Source organism: Mesoplodon densirostris, chromosome 6 (assembly GCF_025265405.1).
Source record: "Mesoplodon densirostris isolate mMesDen1 chromosome 6, mMesDen1 primary haplotype, whole genome shotgun sequence".
Lineage (NCBI taxonomy): Eukaryota > Metazoa > Chordata > Mammalia > Artiodactyla > Ziphiidae > Mesoplodon > Mesoplodon densirostris.
Window position 1 is genome coordinate 65,541,615 of NC_082666.1, and position 12,800 is coordinate 65,554,414.

Sequence of the window (12,800 nt, forward strand, 5' to 3'; positions counted from 1 at the left end):
CAAAAACAGGATGGTTTAAACACTATGTTAAGTTAGCTTATGAACCCCTCTCCAGCCCGGGCAACCAGGTAATTGCCCCTTCAGCAGAAGACTTGAGAGTTAATGTCTGCAGAGAATGAACATCAAAGAATTTGGACTTACAGAAGCAAGGCAGACTGAGAGTGGACATGAGGTTCTGAACTGAAACAAGCTGAACATATTGACTAACCTGATGTCCATCTATTTTCCCAATTATATCCCAAATTCTGACTAATTTGCTTAAAATCGCTAATAAGAATACTTGACTAAAACAGAAGATAACAGGTATAAATTTGTTTTTAGAAAAATATACAGTAAAACTCCTGTGTTTAAGTAGAAATGTTCATAATAGTTGAATTATATTACACATGCACACACACACTAATTTGGGTGAAATGCTAAAAATACTAAAGTATACGAACCTAAATAAAGCTGAAATAACCATATTTGGAATGGGTGTTAGGAAGTGTTCTAACTTCATTCTTTTACATGTAGCTGTCCAGTTTTCCCAGCACCACTTATTGAAGAGGCTGTCTTTTCTCCATTGTATATTCTTGCCTCCTTTATCAAAGATAAGGTGACCATATGTGAAAGACAACCCTCAGAATGAGAGAAAATATTTGCAAATGAAGCAATTGACAAAGGATTAATCTCCAAAATTTACAAGCAGCTCAGGCAGCTCAATATCAAACAAACAAACAACCCAATCCAAAAATGGGCAGAAGACCTAAATAGACATTTCTCCAAAGAAGATATACAGATTGCCAACAAACACATGAAAGGATACTCAACATCAGTGATCATTAAAGAAATGCAAATCAAAACTACAATGAGGTATCACCTCACACAAGTCAGAATGGCCATCATTAAAAATCTACAAACAATAAATGCTGGAGAGGGTGTGGAGAAAAGGGAACCCTCTGGCACTGTTGGTGGGAATGTACATTGATACAGCCACTATGGAGAACAGTATGGAGGTTCCTTAAAAACCTAAAAGTAGAACTACCATATGACCCAGCAATCCCACTACTGGGCATATACCCTGAGAAAACCATAATTCAAAAAGAGTATTATACCACAATGTTCATTGCAGCTCTATTTACAATAGCCAGGACATGGAAGCAACCTAAGTGTCCATTGACAGATGAATGGATAAAGAAGACGTGGCATATATATATACAATGGAATATTACTCAGCCATAAAAATAAATGAAATTGAGTTATCTGTAGTCAGGTGGGTGGACCTAGAGTCTGTCATTCAGAGTGAAGTCAGTCAAAAAGAGAAAAACAAATACCGTATGTTAACACATATATATGGATCTTAAAAAAAAAAGTTATGAAGAACCTAGGGGCAGGACGGGAATAAGGATGCAGACCTACTAGAGAATGGACTTGAGGACATGGGGAGGGGGAAGGGTAAGCTGGGACAAAGTGAGAGAGTGGCATGGATATATATACACTACCAAATGTAAAATCAATAGTTAGTGGGGAAGCAGCTGCATAGCACAAGAAGATCAGCTCAGTGCTTTGTGACCACCTAGAGGGATGGGATAGAGAGGGTGGGAGGGAGATGCAAGAGGGAGGAGATATGGGGGTATATGTATATGTATAGCTGATTCACTTTCTTATAAAGCAGAAACTAGCACACCATTGTAAAACAATTATACTCCAATAAAGATGTTAAAAAAAAAACAAGGAAGGGCTATTCAAGTCAGTAGTCTCCTCATCAGTAATAACAGATAACAGAAGACAATCAAAAAATACTTTAAAGTATAAAATAAGAGTTAATCTAAAATTATATCCAGTTACATATTGTGAAAGACATATTGAGGGAGTTTCTAATTAGAATCTTTGGAAGAACTATTGACCCATGTAGTTTCTCAAGAAGAAATTAATACAGAAGAAAGGATCGGCATGCAAGGAGCCATAGTTTACATAAAAAGGGTTTAACCATTTAGGAAGATCCAAAAGAATACTGACCATAGAAAGAATAACTTAATAGTATTAATCAAGTAAAATAGATAATAAAGAGTAAGCATAGAGAGTTTATTTTTAAAAGCACCGCTACAATCTCAGTGTCTTACCCAGAAAATTAACCTTGAGATGACACTCACTCATCTCTCACTTAAACTCAAAGCTGTCTTGCCACTGTTACATTTTTTTTCCACTCTATAGCAGAAATAGTACATTATCCCCATGAAACTGAACAGATCAGTATCAACTCCAAGCTAGATTTCACTCCATTTCAGCCTATTCATGCCAATCTTCCAGAGACTCCCTTTGCTTCAGTTTTCTCATTTTATGAGCCTCAGTCCTAGTATTTAGTCAGATATCACTTACAATTTTATGTTCCACTTCAAAGATTTTTGACACTAGAATAAACCTGTCCCATATTTTCTTTATCATGTGTTGATTTAGGTACTTATTCTTCATTTACTCTTTGAAAATGAACTTAGTTGTCATTTTCTGCTGGTAGAACACTGTTGCCAGCCTTGTTCAGAATACAAACATGCAGATGCAAATATCCCACTACTCTGTGCTCCACACACCATGTTAGACATCTAGAGAGAAACCTATGCTTCAATGGAGAGTCTGAATTGCATTTCAAAATTTTAGCATGTCGAATCTTGACATGATGGCTGTGCTTCACCAGATTCTTGACTGAGACAACAGCAATTTCTAATTTGAAAACTTAAGACAATCAAGTGTGGGATTTTGCATATTTCAATGCCAAAAATGAAGGAATAAATCCTATCATAAAAGAAAGAATAACATATTATGACACCAAGTTTACCTCATTCCAAAAACGTTCTGTTATATAGAAAGGTTTTAGCATAGTTTTTGTAAAGCAAATATTTTTCATCTATAATCTCATATTTCCCAAGTACTGCTATTAAGAAATCTTATACAGACATTATTTCAAGGCTTTGAAATAACAAAATAATTTTAAGAACCAAAAAATGTTTCAAACCACAAATAACTGTAATATTATATGACAATCCACATTTCTAATTTGCATCTTCTCTTACCAAAAGGAGTACAAATTAAATACCTTTATTTCTAAGGGGGCATAGCTCTTTCAGGATTCTTCAGAGAAAAAGAACAAATAGCATATACATATGAACATATTTTAGAATATATATTACTATAATATGTATTATATGTACATGAATTATTTATTTATTTATTTATACTAAGAAACCAGTTTATATGGTTTTTGGAGTCTGTCATGTTCAAAATCTATAGGACAGGCCATCCAGCTGGAAACCCAGAAAATGATGCTGAAATCTTGAAAAAGAACTTCTTCTCTGGTAAAACTTGTTAGTACCCTTTGAGGTTTTCAACTGATTGGATAATGCCTAAGATCATTATGGAGTGTCATGTCCTTTACATAAAGTAACCTGATTGCAGATGTTAAGCACAGCTACAGATACCTTCACAGCAACACCTAGGTTGATATTTGATATTATGGCCTAGACAAGATGACAAAAACTAACCATCACACGATAGAAATGTATGAAGATATCAAAGATAATAATAGCCAGAGGCTATCAGCTAACAGCATTGCTTGCAGCTTACTGGAAAGTCTGTCCCTAGCTGACCCAGGAGTTTTCCGTTACTCTCATATACACTTTTCAGTGCTATTTGAGAGCTCTAAAACTGTAAGCAGTGTTTTATAAACCAGATATGAAAAACCCAGAAGTAAACAAAACAATTACATATCCCCAAATTGAAGGAGCATCATTGACAAAGTACCAATATCAATGTTATAGGCTTACTTAAATTGCATCAAGAAGCCTAAAGGAAGAGGCTTGTGGAGAAACCTAATAATAAAAACAACAAATGCTTTTAATGTTCTGTTCAGAGCAAGAAGGAAAACAGAAAAGCTCATTGAAGTTTATGGAGTTTTATAACAGATAAATGACTTTAAATTGCCTTCCCCCATTTTGAGGATTTATTTTTCAAGGAGAATAACCAAGGATATTTAAAATAATAGAATTAACATCTTTTTGAGAAAATCAAAGTTGAGAACACTTGAAATGATCCTATAATGTAATTCAACTTTTCTAGGTAATTTCTGTCCTTCAGATCCAGGTGGGACAATGTATAGAGAAATTTACCAAAATATCATTGATAATCTTTAAGGAATAATTGAGAACATGAGTGATACTTAAGATAAAAATCAATAATGCATAAATAATATTTAGAAAAGAAAGAAAATGCATCTCATACACCAGTGCTGTCCAATGTATTGCAGGGCACATTTGAAATATTAAATTCTCTAGTTGCCATATTAAAAAAAAACTGAAAAGAAAAATATGAAATTAATATTAACATGTTTTATTCAATCCAATAGTCCAAAATAATATCATTTCTACATGTATAAAATTAATAATGATTTTTTAAACATTTTTATAGGGATATATTTTTGAAACCTGACATGCATTTTACACTTACAGCACATCACACTTTGTACACAAAATTTTCAATGGCTATTTAATAATTGAACTGAATACTAAAAGTTATTTTTTAAATAATTACATCTGCATTTGAATTTCAAATTTTCAGTTATATTTGTCCAAGATAATAAAATTTACCATCCCGTTTGTCAACTACTTTTATTAACATCAAATTCAAAAGTCTTCAATAAATTGAAAAGCAACTTTCAATTTTAAATATCAATATGTTCTTCAAATTTTTCTTTTAGTTTTTGAAGCCAACTTAAATAATACTGTTGATACTGATTCACTATAAATGTGTAATTTTTATATTTTTGCCTTATAAAATCTTTAATTTCAACTTAAATTTTTAAAGTTACATCATGTAAGGCTTTTCTATTGCTATAGTTTTATATTTAGCTCATTCATAAACAGGATGAAGACACGGAGCCAAAGTAAATTACACTGCCAATTTTTTTTTCCTTTGATTACTGAATATTCCCTTACATGCATTCCTTTTCTTTCAAGGTAAACTTAAACAGACGTTAAGAGTACAGTAATACATTTCCAGAACATAAATGATGCATATGGCAAAGAACACTAAATTGTTAAATTAATTGTCTTCTATTTCTTTAAGCAGTTCCATAAGCTCGCCATGATCCATAGTCTTTGTACATAAAAACTGAATGATACTAACAACAGTATCCATAATATTTTCCATAGAATCTGCTAAGAAAACAACACATATGTATTTTTAATCTGTATCATACAGTTATATGATTAATTAAAAGAAACATTAAGTTCTTCTCTTAAAATATTCCTAATTTCAGACTTTAACCTGAAATTTTTGGAGAAATGTATATTGTGATAGAAACAAAATTTATATATTTAAATAAGATTCTTCTTGACAAATATTAAAAACCCCACAAATTTAAATTTTTTAGGCTGTAGAATGACAATTTATTGTTGTAAATTTGAAGGCCTTTGGAGATGAGTTATCTGAAGTATTAATTGAGCAATGTCTCATCTCACATCATTAATATTAGATATTGTTATGAAGATATTTTATCATCATTTCTTGGCTTAATAAAAGACCTTTAATTTTTTGCAAAATTTCTTTAGCCTTTTCCTCTTAATATCTAACAAATTTCCATAACTGAAATAGTAATTTGTTTTACCATTTTTCTATTTAAAGTAGTTTCCTTTTTGTGTAAGAATCTGTGTCATTTTATACCTACCCAAGTTTATAAACTAGATCCTGAGGAAAAAATTTTAAATATTACAGCTAGATATTAAATTCTGATTCTAGGTAATTCAATTTATTGGTTGTTTTATTACTGTTGTATTGGAGATTCTTTTCAAATGCATTATGGATTTTCTAGAAGTGTTTCATTATTGCTTTTTTATTTTCTTAAGGTAAAAGTTTAGGTTATTAATTTATTAGAGATCTTTTTTTAACAATTTTCATTTACAGCTATGGGTTTCCCTCCAAGGACTTCTTTCACTACATCTCATAAATTTTGGTATTTTTTTTTATAGTTTTCACACATGTTAAATTATCTTTCCAATGTCCATTATGATTTCTTCTTTGATCCATTTCTTATTTTGGATGGTGTTGTTTAATTTTCAAATATCTGTAAATTTACACATTTCCTTTTGTTATTGAGTTTTAGCTTCTTTTTATTGTGGTTGAAGAACATACTTTGTATAATTTCAGTCTTTTTACATTTACTGAGATGTGTCTTTGTGAACTAACATATGGTCCATCTTGGTATGTGTTCCATGCACACTTGAGAAGAATGTGCCTTCTGCTCTTGTTGGGTAGGTGGTGTGTTCCACATATGATGGCTATGTTTACTTAGTTTGCAATGTTGTTCAAGTCTTCTATTTCCTTGTTCTAACCATTATTGAAATTAGAATACTGACTTTTGCAACTATTATTGTTGAATAGTATCTTTCTCTCTTCAATTCCATCAGCTTTTACTTTATTTGACAGCTCTGTTTATCAGTGCACATATGTTTAAAATTATTTTTTGATAAATTGACTCTTACTATTACTAAATGTTCTCCTTTGTCTCTTGTAACCTTTTTATGTTTTATAGTCTATTTTACCTGATATATGTAGAGCCACTCTTTCCAACGTTTATCTTTTTTTAATTCATTTTTTCCAAGCTATTCTGTTTTTTAGTCCAAATGTGTTTCTTGTGGACTGCACATAGTCAGATCATGTAATTTAATCCATTTTGATTATCTTTGTGTTTTAATTGGAGTGTTTAATCCATTTACATTTAATGTTATTACTGTTAGGTAGGATTTAATATATTCATCATTGGACCTAAAATTCCATCTTCCAATTTCTTAAGTATTTTGCAATATTTTGTTCAAAATTTAGATTTCCTACCTAGTTTTAATTTGATATCCTGGAGAAGATTTGGGATTATTTTCAGTGTCTGTATATAAAATTCATTTTGGCTATAACTTGTCATTTATAAAGTTCTTGGTCTTCAGTAGAGCAGCTTCTCTCTTTCCCTCTCTCTCTCTCCTCTTTATTCCTCATTGCATAGAGTTTAAACTGAAAATGAATCTCCTTCTGCACAGCACCTTTGTTCTCTTAGTTTTATCAGTACACATCTCCTGGCTATAAAGGAATCTCAGAATGCTCTTGTTTTGTTATTTAATATATGATTAGTTAGATTCATACACAAAAACCCATCAGATAGGAAAAAAATGCTGTTTGGTTTTCACTGCTGATTTCAAAGGTCTAATTAAGAGCTATTTATAAAACACAAAAACAACTAAGAAAAATATCTTTCGACAAGGTAAAGAAATTGTCAATTTTGTTCATGACTTGATTTGCCTGTGACAAAATAGTCCAACTCTGATTTTATTACAGAGGTAGACTTAGTAAAACATAGAATGGAAAATAAATAAGCATTTTATAATAAAACTCTAAAGAGTAAATTCTTTCTGCTTCATTTTATATTGAAATCCTTACTTTAGAATTCTTTAACATTCTCATATATGGCCACTAACATCTATAACAGTTAAAATGTAACCAGGTGTAGGGAATATATTTATCAAAATGTAGTGGAGTGTATTATCTTGTTTTCTTTTTATAGGAATATTTAGTCATATATATTACTCTATTCATAGAGTGTGTGTGGTGTATTAGCATGTGTATAAATTTGTTAGCCCTCACACAGTATACAGCTCAGTTTTAATCACTTCCAAGGTAAGGTTTTTGTTTACCAGTCTTTAGAAATTAATTACTGTCATTGCATTGTTAAGAGAAAAAATAATAAGACATTGATGAAGTGGCTACAATTTGTGCAGAGTGTATAAAAATTAGATTATGCAGAACCAGACCAAAAGCTTAAATTTAGTACTGCAGTAAGCTTTTTCTGGCTGCCAGATGAAAAACTGGTGTTCAGGAAGGAAATAGACATCTCTTGCAAATACAAAATAGGAAAATTCTTCCACAGTTATGTTTCAAAGGAAACTCTTTCTGTGTATAATAGACACTCTGCTGCCTATTTCAAGGAAAAAAGGTAAGGCAATAATAAGCTTGTTCAAATTTCTATAGTGTGACTTACTATTATTAATGTAGTGAAGGGTATATCTCTTCTAATTAATTTGGCAGAGGTATGTTAAGAATCCAGATAGATGAAACATTTCTTTTCACTCAAGGAAAAGAAATGAATAAAAGCAAATTAGTTTTTAAAAGATGACATTTAAAAATAGATCCCCCAGCAGATTTACTTGTATTCCATTCCATGTAATAGCTTCTTATAATAAATAAATAATAATAAAAATAGATACATAGATAAATAGATAAATAAAGAAAACACAGACACATATATATATTTTTCACTAACTTTGTGCCAGGCACTGTACTCATCCAATTTCCATAACAATTCAAAGAGGTAGGTCTGTTATTATCTCTCACTTTACAGATGAGTGGATTCAGGAACAATAAGTAACTTGTCCAAGGTCACGGAGCCAGAAAGCAAAGGATCTGTGATGTGAATCTAGGAATGCAACTTCAACTCTTTGAACAGTTACCCTACATCTGTTTGAGTTGTAATATTTTGCAACTGGCATTCATTCATTTATTCCTTTATTCATGTAGTAAGCATTTATTGAGAAGCAACTACGAGCCAAACAATGAACCAGTATTGGTGGTGGTGGTAGGGTAGTGGTGGGAGGAGGTTGTTTGTTTGCAATCTTGAAACAAAACTAAATATGTCAGTCAAAATTATAATCATTTCTTACTATAACTCAGTTTGAGAAGACTGAGGATGTATGTTTGCATAGTGTAGCTAATCCTCTTTTACAGGGTAACTGGAAATATTTGGGATTCTGGCACAGACTGAAGGTTTTGGATAGTTTGGTTAGAAGTGGGTGAGATTAACACAATAAACTTGAGCACGGAGAAAGTGTGACAGCTGCCCATGCTCCAGGGTAAGCATGAAAAACAATGGAACACCCAAACTATTATGTACAAAGAGAAAGAGGACAAGAATGGAATCTAAAGTCAAAGGTCAGAAACAGGAAACAGGGAAGACAGAATGGAGTTAAATCCAAGCTCAGAAAGATTATCTTGACTAAATGACTAGGAGAAAAAGAGGAGCCACCTGCAAAACCTGTTGTAGAAGGGGATGGTTACTGGCTCAGAGTTGTCTTGACCATTCTCCATTAGCATTTTCAGATTATTCTGTTTCCTTTCCTTTGTAAATGACCATATTCCTTTAGGCTCATCCTATCTTATCACACCACTTTTAGCACACTCCATGTTTTTCCTTTCTCTTGATCTATATCCATTTCTCCCTCACATTCAGAGCTCCCAGGTAGATCATGCAATTCCATATTTTAAAAGTTTTAAAACAAGAAAATCTAAAATATACATTACTTAAGCCTAAATACCTATTTGGCAAAACTATTTAAACATAGAGCAAGAGAGTGCTTAACAAATTAAGGATTATTTTATCACTGAGAAGGGGTGAAGCAGGGAATAGAATGGATGTGATCTGAGAGGGACCAAGAAGGGCTTGCAAGCTAAGGAAAATAGTCTATTTCTTAACCTGAGTGGTGTATAACTGGAAATTCATTTTATTAATCTCCTTTAAACATGTCATATATCCTAATTATTATTTTATAATTATTATTAAAAACATAAGAGGGCTTAGCTATCCTCCCCAAAGGAGTGGAAATATATGTAATATATATGTATAGTATATGTAATAATGCCAAGAAAGTGTGAAATAACAGGATCTAGTTGGAGAAAATTGCAAGTAATTCTCTGTATGTGTAGAGGAGATAGTAAGTGGAGTCAAGTGACTAGGTAGGAATCAGAAATGAATGGTCTTGAGAGTTCTGAAATTTGACCTGAACCCAAAAGCTACAGGTAACCATGGAAAAATATTAAAGAAATAAAGAGTAATCAGATATTTTATTAGAGTATGACAAAATATAATATTATTTATATATTGGAAGGTTCTAAACATTTCATACATTCAACAGATATTTACTGAGTATTTGCTACGTAGAGTCTAAGTACTAGGGAATGAAGAAAAAGACAAACATGATCACCTTTGTGGAACTTGGATTCTCATATCAGAAGACAGTTAATAAGCCCACAAACAAATTAAATATATGCTGTTTTGTTATAGTAAAAAGTGGCACAGAGAATCATAAAGAAGAGAATATGCATGCAGAACAATTAGGACACTAAATAGGACACTTAGCAAAGGTCTAGCAAGACAATAGAGCAAAGAGGAGGTGAAGGAGGGAGCCGTGAAATGTCAGAGCAAGTAGCATCCCGTGAAGAGTAAGTACCAGTTACATCGTGTTGGGGGGTCTCCCTGCTGAGCTTGAAGGAGAACACAGAGATCATTTTGAAAAGATCAGAGTAACTGACAGGGAGAGTGAGAAGAGGTGAAATGGTGAGGTGGCAAACACCATAAAAAGAGTTGGAGCCACTGTAATGACTTTGGTGTATGCTTAGTGCGATGAAAGCTGTTAGTTTACAGAAGAGAAGTGATTTGTTCTGTTACGTTGAAAATTGTTGTGTTGTGGAAACAACTGGAGGTTAGTCTACCATAACAATCCAGGAGATAGATAGTGGATTGGACCATGACAGTGGCAGTGTTAGTAATGAGGATTCTGGATATAAATTAAATTTGCTAGACTGTGCTGACTAATAAGTGAGGAGAGTGAGAGAGAGAAAGGAAGTGATGCAGATTTTATTTATTTTTTGCCCATTTGATCTCCTGAGTATTAAGAATATTTGAGGGAGAGGGGGAAGATGGCGGAAGAGTAAGATGCGGAGATCACCTTCCTCCCCACAGATACATCAGAAATACAACTACACGTGGAAAAACTCCTACAGAACACCCACTGAATGCTGGCAGAAGACCTCAGACCTCCCAAAAGGCAAGAAACTCCCCACATAGCTGGGTAGGGGAAAAGAAAAAAGAATAAACAGAGACAAAAGGACAGGGACGGGACCTGCACCAGTGGGAGGGAGCCATGAAGGAGGAAAGGTTTCCACACATTACAAGCCCCTTCACGGACGGAGGCTGTGGGTGGTGGAGGGGGGGAAGCTTCAGAGCCGCGGAGCAGAGCACAGCCACAGGGGTGTGGAGGGCAAAGCGGAGAGATTCCCACACAGAGGATCGATGCTGAACAGCACTCAGTAGCCCGAGAGGCTTGTCTGCTCACACGCCGGGGTGGGCGGGGCTGGGAGCAGAGGATCGGGTTTCGGAGGTCAGGTCGGATCCCAGGGAGAGGATTGGGGTTGGCAGCGTGAACACAGCCTGAAGGGGTTAGTGCACCACGGCTAGCCAGGAGGGAGTCCGGGAAAAAGTCTGGACCTGCCAAAGAGGCAAGAGACTTTTTCTTCCCTCTTTGTTTCCTGGTGCGCAAGGAGAGGGGATTAAAAGCGCTGCTTAAAGGAGTTCCAGAGATGGGCGTGAGCCATGGCTATCAGCACGGACCCCAGAGATGGGCATGAGATGCTAAGGCCACTGCTGCCGCCACCAAAAAGCCTGTGTGCGAGCACAGGTCACTATCCACACCTCCCCTCCCGGGAGCCTGTGCAGCCCACCACTGCCAGGGTCTCGTGATCCAGGGACAACTTCCCAGGGAGAACACACAGCATGCCTCTGGCTGGTGCAACATCATGCCGGCCTCTGCCACTGCAGGTTCACTCCGCATCTGTACCCCTCCCTCCCCCCGGCCTGAGTGAGCCAGAGCGCCCAAAGCAACTGCTCCTTTAACCCCGTCCTGTCTGAGCGAATAACAGACGCCCTCAGGTGACCTACACGCAGAGGTGAGTCCAAATCCAAAGCTGAACACCCGGAGCTGTGTGAACAAACAAGAGGAAGGGAAATCTCTCCCAGCAGCCTCAGGAGCAGCGGATTAAATCTCCACAATCAACTTGATGTACCCTGCATCGGTGGAATACCTGAATAGACAACGAATCATCCCAAATTGAGAAGGTGGACTTTGAGAGCAAGATATATTATTTTTTCCCCTTTTCCTCTTTTTTTTTTTTTTTTTTTTTTTTTTTTTTTGTGGTACGCGGGCCTCTCCCTGTTGTGGACTCCCCCGTTGCAGAGCACAGGCTCCGGACGCACAGGCTCAGCGGCCATGGCTCACGGGCCCAGCTGCTCCGAGGCATGTGGGATCTTCCCAGACCGGGGCACAAACTCGTGTCTCCTGCATCGGCAGGCGGACTCTCAACCACTGCGCCACCAGGGAAGCCCTCCCCTTTTCCTCTTTTTGTGAGTGTGTATATGTATGCTTCTGTGTGAGATTTTGTCTGTATAGCTTTGCTTTCACCATTTGTCCTAGTGTTCTGTCCGTCCGTATTTTTGTTGTTGTTTTTTCTCTATTTTTGTTTTTACTTAAAAAATTTTTTTTCTTAATAATTATTTTTTATTTTAATAACTTTATTTTATCTCACTTTATTTTCTCTTTCTTTCTTTCTTTCTTTCTTTCTTTCTACTTTTTCTCCCTTTTATTCTGAGCCGTGTGGATGAAAGGCTCTTGGTGCAGCGGCCAGGAGTCAGTGCTGTGCCTCTGACGTGGGAGAGCCAATTTCAGGACACTGGTCCACAAGAGACCTTCCAGCTCCATGTAATATCAAATGGTGAATATTTCCCAGAGATCTCCATCTCAACATCAACACCCAGCTTCACTAAACGAAAAGCAACTACAGTGCTGGACACCCTATGCCAAACAACTAGCAAGACAGGAACACAACCCCACCCATTAGCAGAGAGGCTGCCTAAAATCATAATAAGACCACAGACACCCCCCAAAAAAACCATCAGACATGGA